This window comes from Falco peregrinus, chromosome 1, assembly GCF_023634155.1.
Source record: "Falco peregrinus isolate bFalPer1 chromosome 1, bFalPer1.pri, whole genome shotgun sequence".
Lineage (NCBI taxonomy): Eukaryota > Metazoa > Chordata > Aves > Falconiformes > Falconidae > Falco > Falco peregrinus.
Genome location: NC_073721.1, coordinates 128,139,352 through 128,151,418, shown reverse-complemented (window position 1 = coordinate 128,151,418; position 12,067 = coordinate 128,139,352). Strand labels below are relative to the sequence as shown.

Genomic DNA, 12,067 nt, shown 5'->3' with positions numbered 1-12,067 from the left:
TGCCACTCTGTGTTTGACGTTTTCGCACTTCCAAAGCCCCCATGGGTTTCCTGACTATACACTTAACCCAGCAGAAAGGGTCCTGCTTCTGTGCTGGGATAAATTAGCCGGGCTGTCTTGCACGCAGCAGGGCTACCTCATGTTCCGTTGTCTTCATCTTTGCCCTCTTGACATGTTTTCTCTAAAAAAATATGTATTTATCAAAAAAGCAGCTTCTCTGTTTGATGCTACCTGTTGGGTTGATAATTGAGTCCCACCGAAGGTGCTGACACTGGCCGTGTGCCCAAGGATTTGTTGCCATTGTCCTAGGTTGTGTGGACCTGTTGAACTTCAGGGGTTTTTCTTTTCTTTAGCAGAAAATAGTTCACTAGATGGGGCCAAAACCATGGAAGGGAGAGGTGTTATGGTGGTCTCAGGGTTTTGGGTGCTGCTGGCATGACCTTGCTCTGGGACAGAGCTGCTCCGGGATGGGGACACTGGCAAGGGGCAATGCAAATGCCTGGAATGATGGTGGCTTCTTGCCGTTGCTGACCATGTATGGTTTTCCTTGGTCCAGTCCATCCCCATGGTTTCCCAGCTGTAATGTTTGGTGACTCCCTGCGGTGTTGTCTGCATGGGAGTGTTGGGATGCAAGTTGCTGCACCAGCTGCGCGTCACCTACCTTGTCCCCTCCCTAGCTGATGCTGGTGGCATGGGTGGTTGTAAATCCTGGTGCCTGAGGGACTGGCCTGATGTCCTCTTCCTGTGCATCCATCTCACCAGAGGGCATCTGGCATGGCATCGGCTCACCCCCGAAACTATTCCTTATTCCAAAACTGTGCAGGGACTCCTGATCTGTTGATGCTTTGCTCATGACAATGGCAGCCTCAGCTGGGAGCAGCTCAGATCCCTTCCCTGGTGGCGCTCACCCCTGAGATCCTTCCTGCCCAGCCAGGAGGGGTGGGCTGGTGGGAGACATGAGCTGCTGGGTGTCACCCTCTCCGGTCCTGTCTGTTCTGGGAGTTCCCGCTGCCTTGGCTATTGTGTCCACCGTGCATGTGCAGTTGCTTGGGCAGCGATTCCCATGGAGGACATGTGCCGTCAGAAGCTGGCAGCTCGTACCTAATGCCAGGTGACACTCTGAGCGGGGTGTCTGCTAGCCCAAGGCATTGCCAGCCAGGAGATAGACCCTGGAGAGCTGAGGAGGGGTAGTGCTGATGCTGCTGATGGGATGGACCTTGGCCTGGGGCACGTGCTGGTGCCAGATGCGATGTCACGGTAGGAATTAAGGGAAGGGCTGGCTCAGCCGCTGGTGTGATGCTTGCACGCTGCTCTGCACCAGCACGTCGGGCTGCCTCGGCCTGAGAGCTGCGCCATGTCATACAGGCATCATCATCGCGTTGGGCACTGCTCCAGCGCATGGAGAAGCTCCAGTTAATGGGTGGATGAACTGACCAAATGATTTTTCCGTGTCAAGGCTGTGTTACATTGGGAAGTGAACATACAGCTTTGCCTTCCCAGGCAATTCCTGCAGGAGCAGCTCTGGCTGCGCTCCTCTCAACAGCCAAGAGCAAGTGTCTCTGGCTGCAGAGTGGGGATGGGCAGGATGGGATCTGCTGGTCCCCAGAAAAGAGGAGAAGGTGGAAAATGGCCTGGAGGAGGGGGCAGCAAGGGCAGAAGTGGCAGCAGTGTTGGAATTGCCTCTCCTGAAGCACGGTAATCGGCTCATGGCTTCTTCTCCCTGATCCTCTTACACCCCTCCCATTGCACATCTCTCCCCAGACACAGCCGTGTGTGTTAGCAGAGATAAAAGCTCTCTTCCCACGCGGGGCTTTTCTTCCCCAGTGTGCTTAATCACGAGCCAGTGTGGCAAACAGCCTTCCTGGGAGATGCCCCGGGCTCAGCTCCTCGCTCTCTCTCCCTGCCTCCTGCCTTTTGCCTCTGCTCCCGCTTTCCCCCATGCCCCGGGGCTCCCCATACGCCCCTGCAGCCCGCGCAACCATCACGTGCCTCTGATAAATGAGCTTCATTTGCACCCAAAATTAATCACATTGTCACGCTGGCAGAGGATGAGGCAGCTGCGCCGAAATGCCTGAATCTCTGGCTAATTTATCACAGGGGCAGGGTGCAGAGCTGCTCCACAGTTCCCATTGCATTGGGGACATGCTCTGGAGAGGCGGCTGGTGCCGGGGACCTGCAAGGGCTGGGACCGAATGTCTCGGGAGGAGGTCTTCTCCTTCCCAGAGCTCAGGCGTTGATTTTCGACCAGGCAAACCTGGCAGGAGGTTGCTCACATCCAAGAGGGCTGATGCTGCTGGTGACAGCCTGACTCCTCTGAGCCACCTGGGAGCTGACATCCTCTTGTGCTGGAGGATGCTCAGGAACCTGGAACAGGAGATTAATGAGGAAAATGGATGCAAAGAAATTATTCCAGGACCTCCAAAACCAGGGTGTTTGCAGACGGTGGAAGCAGGAGGCGCCCAGCCAGGTTGATGTGTCCTGTTTGCTTAATTACTACAGCGCTGCTTGTCAGAGCAAAGCTTTCACCAGCTGTGTGCCTGCAGTGTGCCCGCAGCCTGCGATGGGCTGGCATTGACGTGGAGGATCAGCTCCAGGGCTGGGGGTGCTTGTCGGTGCCAGCTCCTGGTACAAGACATTTGGGGTGGGAGCCAGTTGTGGTGTTTGGTCCTGGTGTTGCATGCCTTTTTGGGATCCACATAATCTTGTTTGCTCGTTGCCAGCTGCTCGTCTCCATTTTAGTATGGGTTTGGCTGGGCAGACCCTCTTTTCCTAGGTCAATCCCTAGGGGAGACATGGGTTCCTCCAGTATATTCACTCTCACTTATCTTGTGGCAATTAATTACTGATTCCAGACCAGGCTCAGCTCTGGAGTGCTCATTAACTAATTGGACGCCTTCCAGCAAGTCCCAGCAGTCCCTCCACGACAGGAAAGTCGCGCGTTCCTTGTCTGCTCCCTGATTGCTTTGTCCCCCCGTAGTTGATGCAAGCACCTTGGAAGAGGTCTGCTGGGGCTGCTTTCCTGGAGCTTGCGGGGGGCTGCTGACAACACGACGAATGCTTGCTTTGGGATGCGAAGGAACAGACAGCAAAACAAAGTACCATGTAGATGCCCCATACGGTGACTGATGGCATGCTTCAGTGGGCTCTGAGCTGGTGGAAGAGGTTGGAAACCTGCTCTGCCCGCTGGTCTCTGAGGGTTTCACGATGACTCTGCAGATGTTGTCAGATGTGGGGTTTTTTTCACTGTGGCCCAGCAGAAATGCAGGGAAACTGTTGTACTTGGTGATCTGAGGCTCTGCATTGCCCACGTTTTGCTGTCAGGGGAAGACCTGGTCCCATGCTTTTACAGAAAAGAGGCTTTTATCAATAAAAATTGAGCTGCTGGTGCTCCCAGCAGCTTGCCCAGACAAAACAGTAAATTGCTTTTTTTAGAACTTTAAATCTTAATTCGTAAGGGCATGGGCTCCCTTACACCAGCAGTAAGCTGGCTTTGAGATAAACCCAGCGTTTTGGGGAGGGAGAAAGGCTGTTCGGGATCTCCTTCTGACATGTGCCTGGGATGGCCCCACAGGGTCTCTGGCCAAGAGGCACCAGCAGTCGTGGGCAGCTGAGCCAGGGGACGGGAAGCTCAGTCTGAGCATCTCTGAGCCTTGCCTTCAGACCCTGCAGCCTGCGGGGCTGACCGCAGGGTTCTCCTCCCTCTTCGTCCAAATGCTTTAGAGCGGTTTTGGGGCTGTGCTTGTGACTCTGGTTTTGAGCTCTTGGGAGAGGCAGTTGTGTGCATGGCTGTGAGCAGGAGACATGCCTGACCTGATGTTCTTCCTTATTTTGACTCCCCCGGGGGCCCTGGGGTACGATGCAGCCTTTGGTCAATGCAGAGGAGGAATTACCACTCTCTTGGCTCAGCCATGTGCTCAGAGCAAGCCACTGCTGTGGGCAAAAGGGCTCCTGGGGTGCCACTGCCAACCTGGGTGACATGGGTGATGAGTCCTGGTGGTCAGTGTTGCTCAGCATCGCCGAGGACGCTTACTTCACCAGGCTGCCTTATTCCATTCATATTCTCTTATTTTTTTAAGTCAGGGCTACAGCCAAGGCTTCGTAGGCATCCCTTTGCCAAAACACGAGAGAGACTGGCTTGTGCCCCTGGTTGAGTGGAGGCGCTGGGGAGAAGCCAGGGAGCAGCTGAGATGTTATGTGGGGAGTTGGGGGTGCGTGGTGATGCCTGTGCAAGAAATGATTCAACAGCCTGGGAAATAACAGCTCAGGTTGCCAAAGCGCGTGTTGAGAGGGTGGCAGGCAGCGCGCCTCGGGAGTCTGACAGCAAAGAACAGCGATGTTGGGCGACTCCAAGAGATGCTTTTGGCTTGGGTTGTCTGAGGTGGAAGAGTGAGGATCAGTCCCAGGTCTCACCGAAGTGGCTGGGCTGCTGCTGGTGCTGGGAGAGGGCAGGACCTGCTGCTGGAGCCTGGCCGGGGCAGCAGCTGGTGGCTCCGCTCAGTGTTTGCCGTCCCTTGGCTGGGAGGGAGCCTGGCTGCTGCTTGGGGAGCAGCGGAGTGAGGCATCCCTGGGAGCACATGAGATGCTCTGGGGATGTTGCGTCACCTTGGCAGAGGGAAGTGCTCATCCACCCAAAGAAAAGTCTTTTCCAGTCTCCAGCCACTGCCAGAGCTTGGGGAAAGCCAAGCAGCTATTTTGAAGTGCTTTACCACACTCTGCAGAGATTGCTGCGGAGGTGCCCAGGCCTTTTAAGACTCAGAGTTCAGTTTCCCTCCCTAGAAATTCAAATGAACTGTCTCTGCAGATGCCCATGTGGCAGCAGCTGGAGCAACACTCCAGGGCCTGCCGCGGCAGGGCTGATGCCAGTGAATTTGCCGCCTGCCTTTTCCCCGGTGCAAATAACTGTGCCACAGATTACACCAGACTTAACTATCTGTTAACGGTGTTTTCTGCTCCTTCAATCTTTTTATTAGTGCCAAGGAACTGGAAGTGTTTCTCTGGGTCTAGTCCGGCCCCGCAGCAGTGAATTGGGTGGCAGTGGGTGCTGTGGGTGGCGGGGGGGGCAGGGCAGCGCTGCCCTGCAGAGCCTCAGGCTGCTGGCCGTGCCCTGGCCCGTGGCTCAGAGGAGCAGGGGGCACCACTGCATCCCTGTCAGCACCAGGAGATGGTGCTGAGCCCTTCCCCACAGGGCTTTGCAAGACAGCTGCAAGGCAGGTTCATGGCACCTCAAGTCCCTCTGTCTCTCTAAGATCCATGTGGATGCCATGGATTTCAGTGCTATCTTGCATTTTGCTCAGGCACAAATAACAGCATTGTGCCCAGTGATGCAAACCCCCTGCACCCCCGTTTTCGAGAGGGCTGTGCTGCAAAGCACCCGCCGGGTGCTCTGAGCTCTGCCCTTGGGGGTTCGGCACAGTTTGTGTTTCCTTGAGCCTCCGTTTTCGGGCAGAGCTGGAAACACCAGCCTCCCAGGGAGGGCCGGTCCTGGCACGCTCCAAAGCCAGCTCAAGGGAGCTGGAATAACCTGATCTGACTCTGCAGAGCCTGGTTTCTAGTCCCTGTAATTAAACACCCAGCTGTTGAGATCTTTTATGTGTGTTCAAATTGAAATTTGGCAGGCTTATGGTAGCAGGGAGCAGGATGCGGTGACCAGGAAGATCTGTTGCACTCTTAAAGCAAACTCCATTATACCCCAGCCAGGATGGGCAGGGATCTGAGCATGCCAGAGATGCTTTTATGGGCTGAACTGATGAGATTGGGTGGGAAACTTTGCCGTGTTATTGCTGATACCCAGCCCATGGGTGAGGGTGAGAGGGGGCTTCCTCAGAGATGGGGTCTCCAGAAGCCAAAAGGAGTCCCCAGAGCCCCCTAAGGCATGTAGGAGCCACATGTTAGGCTGTGGTGTTGGAGGGAAGATCATCTCCAGCTGCTGGAGATCTTCCAGGCAGTGCCTGAGCTGACCCTAAGTACAACTGCCTCATCCTGGCAGAGCTGGCAGGAGGAGATGGCAGCTCCTCTGAACCAAAACCCTTAACTCGAGATTTGACCATCACTAGAGATGATGCACAAGAAGTAAACGTCACTTACCAGATTTATGGGGAAGATGCTTTGCCAGTCTCCTTTTTAAGGTTATACTAAAAATTAAACCACATTTTCCCCCAGGGGGGAGTGGCAGGCTGTCACCATAAAAAATGTCCCTGTGTGTTGTGGAGCAGCACACGTGTATGCACGCAGTGTACGCAGGGATTGAAAGGCAGGGCAGCACAAAAGGCATTGCTCACGTGGCTGTTGAGCTGTGGAAAATCATTATTTTACACATATATTTTTATATGGCAGTTTCCTGCCTGCATAAAAGAAATCAGAGAGTTAACTCAGGCTCAGAACTGAGTTCCCAATATAAAAACCTGGAGCGTGACTTATTTATGCAACTGAAGCATAAACTCATTGGAGATGCAGGCAGGCGTGCTTGGCATGGCCTCCTGTTCCTGCTCAGGTACAGCAAGAAAGCATCCCGTCCTGGCAGGACCTGCGATTCCAGAACGACGTGGCACAGGCACCATCAGCTCGCGGGATGTGGTTGAGGTTAAGCAAGGGACCAGCTTTGCTTTGACTGACGACGTTCTCCCTTCCCACCCTGAGCGGTGGGGCAGCAGCTCAGGGTCTGGCTGTCCCCAGCCGCTCCCGTGCGGTGTGGCTGGATGGGGCCATGTGGCCTGGGGACGTTCATCAGCTCTGGCAGCAGTGCTAATGCGATTAAGGGCTTTTCTCGCCCTCCGCTCAGTGCTCATTAACATTTCCCTTCTAAGGCGTTTATGAACATCGCTTCATCTTGCTGCAGCTTTGGCTTGCGTCGAGCAGAGTGTGGGGGAAGGCTCCCCCGGGGCTGTGGGTGCTGCCCGGCTGGCGGTGGGGCAGCAGAGGGAGGGGATGTGGCTGGGGAGCTGCTGCGCTGCGCTGTGCAACGCCACCAGGCCCAATGCTTCCAGCAAGGAGTCCTACTTATACCGGGATTGGGAGCCTGGGGAAGGCAGATGCTCTGGTTGAGGGAGGGTGAGGCTGCCTAGCTGGTAGCCTGTAGCCTGCGAACGCAGACCTACAAACAGCTTCCCCGTGGTGTCACAACCCCATCCTCTGCGCAGGCAGGGAGAGAACCCAATTTTGGAAGCCTCCTTCCCAGCTCCTTCCAGGACCGGGAGAGATATTTTTATTTGGTCTTACAAGTAGGTCTGGAGAGATCTCCAAGCGGATGCTTCATAGCCTGCATGCAAATAAAACCCTCCCGTGCACACAAAGCCCTTTAGAGCAGCGAGCCCCAGGCTTTGCTCTGCTGTCTGTGCCCCTGTGCTCCCTTTTGGCCCCGTGTCCCTGCCTGGCTCTCCTGGGGATGCTGCAGCAGGCTGCCACAAGGGCTGACCTGTGCCTAGCAAAGTTCACTTGCAGAAGATGCTTCTAGACTTTCCATGGTGGATCCCAGATGGATGGGGCTGGTGGGGGCCTTTTCACTCTCAGGGAAAACCAGAATGGAAAAGTAAAAATAACTGTTTTAAATACAGCATTTCAAGAGAAATATCTAACTGCCACAAATGGGGCTCTTTGGGTCGTGTCCCACTGCTCAGCCGTGGTCCATCCTGTGGTCATGGGGCTGGTGGAGTCCATCTCCACCCAGGGAGGTGAGAGCATGTGGAAAATGTGGAGTAGGGGTGTGAGGTGTTTAGTTGAATTGGAGCCAAACTTTGTTGTCTTTTTAATCACCTGAAATATGTCAGTTTTTGTTGAGCCAAAGTAGAAGAGCGTGTTTGATTATTTTTTCTGAATATTTTATTTCTTCCACCAAGAAAAACTGAATTTCCCATGGAAATTGCATTTCCTGTTTAGAAACTGGCTGTGAACATGCCACTTGGCACTACAGAAGGCTGCTTTTCCGGGGGCTAATACCTGAAGTTTGACTGATTTCAATATCTAGCAAGACGCATCCTCTGATTCAGCTTTTCCCTGCATCATTGGGGCTTTTGTGCTTTTCCTTTCTCCCATGTGGATCCTCCAGAGCCTCACAAGACCCGGGCTCCTGCTGCAACCTGGCTCAGCTGAGCTGAGGAAGGCCTCTCCTCTCTACCTGCCTGCCTATTTTCATGAAACCTCCAGATATTTAATATCTTTGAGATTTCCAGCTGTCACTCACATGCTGTTGAATTTGACTGCTGAGTCGGAGAGTAATTAGGGGAGACAGACAACACATGGAGCACGTGATTGCACAAACCTGATTTTCTTAAGGAAACCAGGACAAAAAAAATTAAAAAAAAACCAACCTAAAAATCCCTCTTTTCAAATTTTTCACCTTGTTTTACCTGCAGGCGGCTGTTGACTGTGGCAGGCAGGGAGCGTGGGCTGCTCCGGGGTGGTGACACCCAACATTGGGTGCTGCCAGGGACAGGATGGGTGCTGCTGTCCCCGCAGTCCATGGGGACACGGCGCTGAGTGCTTGGCGCGATGACTTGGTCCTTCTGCCGTGACACTGGGTCTGCGTTAAAGAACTGGTGTGAGCATCTCCAGTGGTGCTGTGCAATTTTGGGGCAGACCCGTCAACTCAGAGCCATCCTTTATAAATAAAGGAGGTTTTAATGAAAACCACTAATAGTTAACAGCCTAGTGTACTGCACCTTAATGTGAGATATTAGCAAAACAGCAGAACATCCATTCAAGTACCTGTTAAAATACTGAATGGTGCTGCCATTGAAGGGACTCTGGCTGGCTGCTGGAGGTGCTGCCTCCAGCCCCGGGTCAGAGTCCTGCTCCAGAATGCGTTGGTGGGACAGGCGGTCTCAGCTGAAGCAGCCAGCAGTGGGTTTGCAGGTGATGCCTGATTGCTTCATGTAGGCTGTGTGCCCCATCTTGCCGTTTGCCCAGGGGCATCACTGTCTGGGGCGAAGGGTGGGCAGGGATGGGCCGCAGGAGCTACTGAGCCTGTTTCTGCCTCCAGAGGAAGCGCAAGAGATGCTGAGCATGTGGTGCTGCCTCATGCTGCAGGCAGCAGGCGGGAGGAGGAGGAGAGCTGCCCATGGAGACTGAAGCTCCTGGCTGACTCGCTGCCCTCCAAGGTCCGGCTCAGCTCTGGGATGCTCGACGAAACCCAGACCCAGACCGCTGCCTGCCTGCACCTGCTTTTATTCCCCTTTCCCACTCCTTTCTCTCCCTGCTGGCGGGCTGCCCAGAGATAGGCTTTTTATGCTGGTGGGTTTTATTTTTTTTTTGGTCTTTTTCAATGAAAATAAATCTTTTATCTGTTGACTATGAGACAGTGCTGGAAACAAAGTCCTACAAATCTCTGGGTTTTTTATTACCACCTTCATCTCCCAGGTTGCCTGTTTGCAGCTTGGTCTGTGGAGTCGGTGGCTAGGATGAAGCTTAACCCCGAGTGGTCCGTGCTGGAGGCAGGGATGCAGGGATGGGGCCGTGGGGGCCCTGCCATCCCTATGGCACGAGATGCTGTCTCCGCTTGCCTTGCAGGGAGTGTAATAGGGAAGGGGAAGCGTGTCGATGGGGGGAGGCAGACATACAGCAAGGAAAACCAACTCATTTTGCTTAATTATAACTGACTGTGACAGCCCACATCTTTAGTTTGAAAAGTATCTGTGAGGTGCGGGTTGCTTCTCTCAAACGGGATAATTATGTTAATTAAAATGCTTTCTTTATAGCAGTTCTGATTAATAAAAACAGTTCCAGTGCTCTCTTTAAACACGCTAACCTTCTGTTGTGCAGGAAAACTGGCTTTTCTCAGCAATTTATGACTTTTAAAACAGATTACAGTGGGACAGCCTGCTGCTTTCACGCAGTAACGCTTCCTCCCCGGGGGAGAGCAAGGCAGCCCACGACCGCAGCGCCCTGCTCTCGGGGAACAGACGGGGGAGAGCGCTTGGGCAGCAACGCCAGAGCAGGCAGCAACATGTGCCCGTGTGGGAGCTGCGGGTGGGAGGCGTCGGGGAGCTCTGCGAGAGTGCCAGGGAATAAAAATACCACTTATTTCTCTAATTGCTGTTTATTTCCTCTGCAAAGTATTGGGATAATTAACAAGCGCCCAATTAAGAAAAAATTGTGTGTAGGGGAAAACCAGGTATGGGTGCCAAGAGAGATGGGTTTGTGCCAGAGCGTGGCGAGGAGCGGGGGTGGTGGTCCCTCTCGCTGACCACCTGTGGGATGGAGCACCCGGTGCTTCCCCAGCTTCTCACCAGAGACCTTTACCAAGACAATGGTTTTGCTTCTGGGGGTTTTAAAGGTTAGGAGCTTGCATGACTCTTGGTGTTCGGCTGGTTGATGTTTTGTCTCTTGGCTGGTTTCTTGGTTCTTGAAAAGGTTTATTTCTTGCATGTGCAGGTTCAACCCCCCTAAGCATAGTCTGATGTGAGTTTGGAGAGTGGCTGAGCATCTGCCACCCTCCTGTGAGTGGTGACAAGCCAGGAGGGCTTGGTATTGCTGCAGGTAACTCTGAAAATACTGTGAACAGGCAGCCTGGTGGATCACTTGTTGCTCGTGAGGAGGGTAGGACTGCCACACACTTGTCCCCAGATGCCAGTCCCCAGTCAGCTGCATATTCTCACTGTGGCAAGGAGGTTTTGTGTCCTTCCCTTCCTCCCTTTTCCTTCCCCCACGCCGTTCCCCTGGCTTGGTGTCCTTGCTGGCAGGTGGTGCCTTACCCTGGGCCAGATGCTGAAGCAACACGTGAAGCAGTTCTCAGCTCCCACTTACACATCCTGAGTCCAGCAAGGGGCTGTTATGCAGGGGTAGTGATTTCCATCAGGTCCCTTCCCTCCCTCTATGCCCAGGAGGGGACCAGCACCTCCAGCAGCCGATCCCCAGGCTCTGGCACCGCTGCCAAGTGCTCTCCTTTGGTGGGTGCTTTGGGAGGGCTGGTACCATCCTGCTGCCTCGCAGGCAAATGGCCAGAGGGGCTCAGAGGAGTTCTGGGTCCTTTCAGCCTTGCTCTTGTAGAAGAGGAGGAAAATGAGTGCTGTCTGGTTCTGTGAAATACTGCAGGCGAGAAACCACCTTTGCCCCAAGAGATGACAGCATTTGTTTGCCATCCAGCTGTGACCCCTGGTGCAGAGCAGGGTGGCTTGGTGACTTCACTGGGTTTGCTCGACCCGGGTGAACTGCTGGCGGGCGTGGGGAGAGGGGCTGCACTAAAGCTCCCGAGTCAGCACCCCATGACACATGCGCTGGAAAGCAGCCATGCGGTAAGATTTTTGTACTCTAAACCCCTTCACATGGCTGCTGCTGGCTCTGCCTCCCCCCACATGTGCCGTGAGCCTCTGGGTGTTGAAACCTCACCTGGGCACCCAGCGAGGCTTGGCGGAGCTCACTCCCCACCCCCAGCTGGAAGGACCCGCCAGCCCCACGGCTGATGGACTTTTATTCCTTGTTTGTCACCACTTCTGTCCCTTCCATCCCTCCTGTCCTTCCCAGCCCTGCTCCCCCTCTTTTGCCATGTTTGAAGTCTTTTGGGAAAGGCTGGTTGGGGAGAAGCGCTGGGTATAACCCCTGCCACGGGCTTTAGGGTTTCATCTATGGGCAGGGATGGAGGCAGGCTTCCAGTGTGCAGCAGGGCAACTCTGCCCTCCGGTGTGTTCGCACCCTGCAGAGCTGGGTGAGCAGGGCAGTCGTACAGTGAAGCTACCCAGAGCTTCCCTGCAGGTTACCCCCCTGTGCCTGGGGGCCACAGCCGCCCCTGCCCACCCCAGCAGGGCTCCAGCACCCCAACACAGCCCTTTCGCTGCCCCACAGGCTCGGCTGGGGCTGGCTCTGCTCTGCTCCTCTCCTCGCTGCCCCGTTTACCTCTGCTATATTTACATGTCTATTTTATGATTTCAATTTTTAATGCTTCTGCTCTTTGAAGATGCTTAATGCTTTGGAGTGGAACATTTTCTTCTGAGTCCTGAGTGCCAGTTGAGGACACACCAATAAATCAACTAATAACTGGAACCTCATTTTCTGCTCCTGTGGCTGCGAGTTAACTCTCCCTGTGCTGCCTCGGCTCTCCTGGTGCCTCCCCATCTCCCTGGGCAGGACCTGGCTCCCG

The 12,067-nt window shown here is 54.3% G+C and overlaps 1 protein-coding gene across 2 annotated transcripts in view; it reads left to right on the top strand.

Annotated features, from left to right (window-relative positions):
- The window catches only part of LINGO1 (leucine rich repeat and Ig domain containing 1), a 169,656-nt gene that overhangs the window by 58,998 nt on the left and 98,591 nt on the right, over nucleotides 1-12,067 (top strand). Inside the window, exon 1 of one of the 2 annotated variants that reach the window (XM_027789555.2) lies at nucleotides 11,133-11,225. The exons of the other annotated variant lie outside the window; for it this stretch is intronic. The gene's annotated coding sequence lies outside the window, so the exon portion shown is untranslated. Of the gene's footprint in view, nucleotides 1-11,132; nucleotides 11,226-12,067 lie in introns of those variants that run through there. 2 annotated transcript variants of the gene reach the window in all.